Raw genomic sequence first — 8,308 nt, forward strand, 5'->3', positions numbered from 1 at the left:
TTTCCCGGGGGGAGAGGAGGAGAGGAGGAGGGGGGCGGTGCAGCGAGAGGGAGAGAATCCCAAGCCGCCTCTTTCCTGGCCTCACAGAGCCCAACGCAGAGCCCAACATGGGGCTCAAGAATGGTGAGATCATGACCTGAGCCAAAAACCAAGGGTCAGATGCTTAACCAACCCCAGTCAGAATCTCTTCTATTCCTGATTTAGAAACAAAATTGTTCAAGTTCTCTGCCATCCTGTGATCTTTGGAGTGAGTGTGTGTATGAGTATGTGCATGTGAATGTTTAAGAGCTTTATAGTATAATTTCTATACTATAAATTTCATCCATTTTAAGTGTACAATTTAATGAATCATTTTAGTAAATTTACAGATCTATGCATCCATTGCCACAATTTGATCTTGGCATGTTTCCAACCCCAAAAAAGATCTGTTGGGCTCATTTGTAGTCAATCCGTTTTCCCAACCCCATGCCCAGGCAAGTACTAATGTACTTTCTATATCTATAGATTTGCCTTTTCTGGATAACCTCCATTTTGGTTAATGTTTCTATAGAATTTGACCATGGCAGCTGCTAAAGGCCCCACAGAGAATTGCTTGCCTAGCCTAATGGCAACTAAAAACAAAACAAAAACAACCAGAATTTCTGACCAATCTGTAAAAAGTTCCAGACATTTTTCAGATTTGAGTTTATACAAGGCTGTTAAGGCAACTCCTTCTACCATCTTTCTTGTCGGATGGGAAATAGGGTCCTTGGCCATGAGCTTGCAAAGCAGATGATAGTCCCTAGAAAGCCATTCTCTGGACAAAAAGCCCAGAATTTCAGCCACAGAACCATCTGCATTCTGCCGTTTCTTTTTGACACATCACTTGAGGGCAGGCTGTGGGAGAGAGAGAAGACCCAGGATAAGGTGGCCTTGCCTAAGAAGGTCACCTGTCATTGAACAGGCCAAGCAGAGAAATTCCATTTCTAAAGACAAAGGCTCCTACTAACCATCAAAATCTCACTCGCTAGAATCTCCATAACTTGAAATGTAGTCCAGACCTTCTCCTCCAAAAAGTTATTTGGTATGATTATTAATTGATGTATCAACTTGACTGCCCAAAAGTGCCCAGATTAAACATTATTTCCACGTGTGTCTGCAAGGATGGCCCTGGAAGAAATTAGCATCTGAATGGCTGGATTCGGTGAAGTAGATTGACCTCCCCCATGTGGGTGGGCCTTATCCTATCAGTTGAGGGCCCGAATGAAACAAAAGGTACGGGAAAGAGGAATTTGTCCCTTTTTTTCTGCCTTGCTGATTGAACTAGGACATTTCCTCTCATCTTCTCCAGCCTTCTGACCAGTATTTACACCTCTGGGCCCCTTGGTTCTCAGGCCTTCAGACTCAGACTCCATTATGCCACCACTTTGACTGGGTCTCCAGCTGGCAGACAGCGGACTGTGGGACTTCTCAGCCTCCGTAACTGTATGAGCCAATTCCTCATAATAAATCCCCATATAAATCTCTACAAATGGGTATATATTGTACAATAAATCCAAATAAGTCATATATATGAAAATGAGAAGTGGGGGTGCTCCTTGTAACAAATGCCTAAAAATGCAGAAATGGTTTTGGAACTGGATGAAGGGATGGAGAATGGAATTTGGAAGTTCATGCTGGGGTTGTCTGGGTGGCTCAGTCGGTTAAGCATCCGACTTCGGCTCAGGTCATCATCTCATGGTTCGTGAGTTCGAGCCCCATGTCGGGCTCTGTGCTAACAGCCAGCTCAGAGCTTGGAGGGTGTTTCGGATTCTGTGTGTGTGTCTCTCTCTCTGACCCTCCCCTGCTCATGCTGTCACTCTCTCTCAGAAATAAATAAAACATTAAAAATTAAAAAAAAAAAAAAGGAAGTTCATGCTGGAAAAAGCCTACACAGCATGAGCAGACCTTCCTTTCTTTATTTATAGGATTTTATTGTTAAGAAAGCTCTACTTCCGGGACACCTTGGTGGCTCAGTCAGTTGAGGGTCCAACTTCAGCTCGGGTCATGAGCTCACAGTTTGTGAGTTCAATGCCCACATTGGGCTCTGTGCTGACAGCTCAGAGCCTGGAGCCTGCTTCAGATTCTGTGTCCTCCTCTCTCTCTACCCCTCCCCCACTTGCACTCTGTTTCTCTCTCAAAAATAAACTTAAAAAAAATTTTTTTAAATTTTTTATGAAATCTCTACTCCCAACATGGGGCTTGAACTTACAACCCCAAAATCAAGTGTCACACGCTATACCAGCCAAGCCAGCTAGGTGCTCCATGAACAGACCTTTAAAGTAATTCTGGAGAGAGCTCAGAAAGAAAAGATAAGTGTAGAGAAAAGCCTTAGTCTTCTTAAGGAATTCCTAAGTGGTCAGGAGCAGTATATTGGTAGAGACATGAGTAGTAAAGGCCATTCTTTTTTTTTTTTTTTTAATTTTTTTAAATGTCTTATTTATTTCTGAGAAAGAGAGAGAGACAGTGTGAGAAGGCGAGGGTCAGAGAGAGAGAGGGAGACACAGAATCCAAAACAGCCTCCAAGCTCTGAGCTGGCTGTCAGCACAGAGCCCGATGCAGGGCTCTAACCCACGAACCATGAGATCATGACCTGAGCTGAAGTCAGATGCTTAACCCACTGAGCCACCCAGGCGCCCTATTAAAGGCCATTCTGATGAAGTCTCACACGGAAATAAGGAACATGTTACTGGAAACTGGAGGAAAGGCATTCCTTGCTATAAAGTGGCTGAGACATGGCTGAATTGTGTTTGTGTTCTAGAGTTTTGTGGAAGGTAGAAATTGCAAGCAATGAAATTGGATATTTAACTGAAGCAATTTCTAAAAAAAAGGGTTGAAGGCGTGGCTTGGCTCCACCTGGCTGCTTATAGTAAAACCCAAGAAAAAAGAAATAACTTAAAGACAGAATGGTTAAGCAAAAAGGAAGTAGAGCTTCATGATTTGGAAAATTTTCTGCCTCGCCGTATTGCAAAAAATGAGAACATTAAGGATACAGGCAAGTAACCATTTGAGTTATTGGCTAATGAGTGTGGGTGTGAACCACAGATTCATCACCCACCCCAGGAGGAAAACTGCCAGCAGCCAAGAGGGCAAAGGATGAAGGAAGGAAGGCTGTCAGACCTTGGGGGTTTTACAGGAATGAGGCCATGGAACTATTTAGCTGAGATCATGCGCTATTCTTCGAAACAAGGGAAGAATGACCCAAGAGGCAATTCGGAGACTATCGGTTTCAAAATTTGTCTGACTTAAACACATACATGCATACAACACGTGACTTCAGATTTTAACGATTTCCAAGGTAAATTCGCTTCTTCGCCGCTCGCTCGTGTAGCTGGTGCTCTGCTTCTCCCTTTCCAAGCAACACCTAGTCTATTATTCATTTCCACCCGATTCCCCTCCAGGATGTTTTGTGGCAAGCAACTGCTCCAAGAGAATTGCTACAGACAGAATTGAGTATGTTTGGAACACGGACATCATGCTTTGCCTCAAAAGGGAGCAGAAAGGCAAATTTTATTTCTGGAGGTAAGTAAGTCAAGCCACAAGGGACTTTTCTAAGGTAAAATGCACGACAAGGGGTGCCAAGCTTTTCCCTTATTGTGTATCTAGCCCAAAAGACATTTCATTCGAGAGAAAAATGGAATTAATTTAAGTTACAGAGTTACCCTGAAGTCTTTGGACAGTCTAATAGGCTTCGAAAAGTGCAGCCAAAATAGTGAGAGGCAATTTCTGTATTTGTTCACTGGGAGTGAGAAAAAGCCAACTGAAAATTTGCAGGCTGAGAACAGATGAACAGAACCCATTACACGGCAGGGAAAAGTGAGTCAGAGAATGAAGCACAGACCTCTGAGAGGTCACACACCACATGCCTCGAATGGAAGCTGCTGAGGTTGCCACCTACGAAACAAACAAACAAACAAACAAAAAACACTGCGACATCCTGTTAGTGGAAGAGTTTCAAATGTGTAGCCCTGATCTGCTTTGAAACTAGTCTATATAACACCTTTAAGATACATTGAAAGTCCTGTCTCCTCAGCCTGGAAAGAATATTTGAGACTTGGTTATTCATTCTCAGTAATCATGAGGGACTGTGACCACAGGAACACAAGATTATTGACCTCGTTCAAAGTTCTAAAACTGGACTTGAAAACACACAACCAGAATGAATGTTCAATGATTAATCTACATCTGTGACTTGATGGCTAAAACAGTGAGTTATAAGATAGCATTTCTATCCAGTTTTTAAAAAAATTTTTTTCAATTTCTTAAATTTATTTCTGAGAGAGAGAGAGACAGCATGAGCAAGGGAGGGTCAGTGAGAGAGGGAGACACAAAATCTGAAGACAGATTCCAGGCTCCGAGTCAGCTGTCAGCACAGAGCCCGACACGGGGCCCGAACCCACAAACCGCGAGATCATGACCTGAGCCGAAGTCGGACACTTAACCAACTGAGCCACCCAGGTGCCCCTCTATCTATCTTTTTAAATAATAGGTGTGTGTGTGTGTGTGTGTGTGTGTGTGTGTGTGTGTGTGTGTAAAACATTACAATTTCTCACAGGTGACAAAGGCTGTATCAGCTTGTTCAATCTGCTCAAGCCACACATCTTTCCAATGTGTGGCTGCAAGGTCATGACTTTGAATGCTATGAAGATCAAAAGCTGTACTCAACCTCTTGGCCAAAATAACATCCTTCCCAGGAAACATTTGGATACTTTAACTAATTGGTGTCTTTGCCATTCATTCATTCCACCTTCATTTAACACTGGGGTAGAAAGATGTGTCCTGGTGGCACATGTTTGGAGTCCCAAGTGGTAAGAAGGAGGAAAGAATGATCAGGGAAAATCTAGCTGCTTAATATATTTCAAAGAGCAAAAAGTACACATCTGGCAGTGCTGTGTTCACGTGTAACAACCTCTTCTGTTCTAAAACTGTTCAAGCCCATTTCACTGGCATCAGGAAGTTGAGAAAATTTGACTCCAGTGGAAAATTATGTTCATCTATAATAGAATATGACCTATAATACTGTATAATTTTGCCAAATCACTAGGAATTCCATACTATCAAGTATGAGAAACCCCAAAATAATGTTCTCTTACTTTTATTTCTTTTGTAGCCATTTAAAATATGCAAGAGCCAAGAAAAAAGGAAAGTGTGTAAGAAAGTTTCCAATTCCCTGTGGACTTGGACCCGCCTTCATATCATACCACATAATGGGCTTCCAGGGATGGAGTGGGAAGATAAAAATGTCACTCATTAAAAGTCACATGCACGTGAAAAATCTCAACTTCGGGCATCCCTTTGAATGACAATACACAAAAATCTGTCAATTGTCAAAGATTAAACAGTGTAATAATACCCAGTGCTGGTGAGGGTATGGGCGAAGCTAGTTTTGTTCGTTGCGCAAGGAAGAATAAAGTGGAGGAAAAGCTTTGGAGGACTATCTTGGCTTTCTCTATCAGCTTTAAAATGTGGATATCCTTTGACCCAGTGTATTAACTTGGCTCCAGCTGCCATAACAGAAAACCAAAGGTTGAGTGGCCTCAACAACAGAAATGTATTTTCTCACAGTTCTGGAGGCTGGAAGACCAAGAACAAGGTGCCTTCAAGGTCAGTTTCTGGTGAGAGTATCTTCCTGGCTTGAAAGCGGCATCTTTTCCCTGTGCCCTTACATGTGCAACGCAGAAAGAGAGAGAGCTCAGGCGTCTCTTTCCTTCTTATAAGAACAGCAGTCATATTGGATTAGGGCCCTACCCTATGACTTCAATTAACCTTAATTGCCTCCCTAAAGGCTCTGTCTCCAAATATAGTCACATTAGGGGTTAGACCTTCAACATATGAATAGAGAGGGGGGTCACAAATAGAGTCCCCAGCGCCCAGCAAATCTACTTTTAATGTTTTAGTTTTTGTTTTTTTAATTTCTGAGAGAGAGAGAGAGCGTGAGAAGGGGAGGGTCAGAGAGAGAGGGAGACACAGAATCTGAAACAGGCTCCAGGCTCTGAGCTGGCTGTCAGCACAGATCCCAACGCGAGGGTGGAATTCATGAACCCAGAGATCATGACCTGAGCCGAAGTTGGACGCTTAAGCGACGGAGCCACCCAGGCGCCCCTCTACTTTTAGAAATTTATCTTGTGTGGGGCACATGGTTGTTCAGTGGGTTAAGAGTCTGATTCTTCATGGGGCGCCTGGGTGGCTCAGTCGGTTAAGCGTCCGGCTTTGGCTCAGGTCATGATCTCACGGTTCATGGGTTCGAGCCCCGCGTCGGGCTCTGTGCTGACAGCTAGCTCACAGCCTGGAGCCTGCTTCGGATTCTGTGTCTCCCTCTCTCTCTGACCCTCCCCTGCTCACGCTGTCTCTCTCTCTCAGAAATAAACATTAAAAAATTAAAAAAAAAAAAAAAGAGTCTGACTCTTCATTTCAGTTCAGGTTGTGAAATCACAGTTTTGTGAGTTCGAGCCCAGCGTCGGGCTCAGTGCTAACAGTATAGAGTCTCTACCTGGGATTCTCTCCCCCCACCTCCCGCCCCTTCCCTGGTTGTGCTCTCTCGCTTTCTCTCTCTCTCTCTCAAAATCTCTCTCAAAAAAAATAAACATTTTTAAAAGAAATTTATCTTATGTGTTTGCATATATGCACAAAGATCTTTGAATAAGAGTCTTTCAAAGCTACTTTGTGTGCAGTTGCCAATGTAAGCATCCTTCAAGAGGGGGTTAGTTAAACAAATTAAGGTACATTCAGTCAATAAAATATTACTATGCACCTGTTAAAATGAATGAACCAGCACTAAACATGTTGACACAGAGAAATCACTAGAATACATCACTGAATGGAAAAAGCAAGGTGCAGAGCAGTGTGTAGAATACGATCCAATTTCTATTAAAAAAAAAAAAGCTTAAGCACCAATATTTTCTGGAAGGATTTGTAAGAAAGCATTGAGAGTCATTACCTCAGAGGAGTGGACTTGGAGTGTGGGGGAGGGGCTGGTTCCTTCTACCTTTCTGTCCTCTGTGTAGCTCCCCCGCCAGCACTGCTGTGTGGAGGTATGTGACTTTTGTTTAAAACTCGGGGTGAATTTCACACAGCCAAAACTTCACCATTTGAACCAATGAAAAGTACATGATGCAGTGGAACTTAGTTCATTCGCATTGTAATGCGACCATCACTTGTCTCCAGCTCCAAACATTTTCATCCTCCTCCATTCCCACAGCCCTTCGCAGCCACTAATCTGCTTTCTGTCCCTAGAGATTTACCTACTGGGATGTTTCATATAAACATAATCATATAATACGTGGCCTTTGTTCCTGGCTTCTTTCACCTAGGTTAACGTTTTCAAGGTTCATCCCTGCTATAGCATCTGTCAAAACTTTGTTCCTTTCTCTTTCTTTCTTTCTTTCTTTTTTTTTTTTTAGAGAGAGAGGAGGAGAGAGAGAGAGAGAGAGAGAGAGAGAGAACCTTAAGCAGGCTTCACACTTAGCAAACAGCCCAACATGGGACTTGATCCTACAAGTCTGGGATTATGACCTAAGCCTAACTCAAGAGCTGGGCATTCAACTAATGCCATCCAGACACCCCGGTACTTTATTCCTTTTTATGGCTAAATAGTATTTCACTGTACAAATATACTGCATTTAGTTTTTTCATTCACCCATTAATGGCCATTTGGATTGTTTCCTTTTGGCTACTGTGAACAATGCTGTAATGAACATTCACATACAAGCTTTTATTTGAATACCGGTCTTCAGTTCTTTTGGGTATATACCTGGGAGTGGAATTGCTGACTCCCTATCTAGTAATTCTATGTGTGATTTATTTGAGGATGAATGTTGCTTTTTATTGTTTAAATATTTAATTTCAAGGGCACCTTGGTGGCTCAGTCGGTTACGCACCTACCGTGGGTGCAAGTCATGATCTTACAATTCATTAGGTCAAGCCCTGCATCAGGGTCCACGCTGACAGTGCGGAGCCTGCTTCGGGCCCTCTGTCTCCCTCTGCCCCTCCCCAACTTGCACACGCACACGCTCTCTCTCTTTCTCAAAATAAATAAAAATTTTTAAATACTTTAAAAATATTTAATTTCATATCGTAAATGAAACTGTATAGGACAGGATCCTGAAAGATCTTTTATTATAATCTTCATATTAAATGGATATTGACAATGGACATTATCTAAATGAAAACAGTAACTTGGATTTAACAATATTTTGCCTTAGGGCCTATTAGATATCTTGTATAAAATGGACACTGATGTTTTTGCTGTTGAAAACAGTGTCTCTTGGGGCGCCTGGACAGCTCAGTCGCT

The sequence above is a fragment of the Crocuta crocuta genome, unplaced genomic scaffold (assembly GCF_008692635.1).
Source record: "Crocuta crocuta isolate KB4526 unplaced genomic scaffold, BGI_CrCroc_1.0 scaffold124, whole genome shotgun sequence".
Taxonomy (NCBI): Eukaryota; Metazoa; Chordata; class Mammalia; order Carnivora; family Hyaenidae; genus Crocuta; species Crocuta crocuta.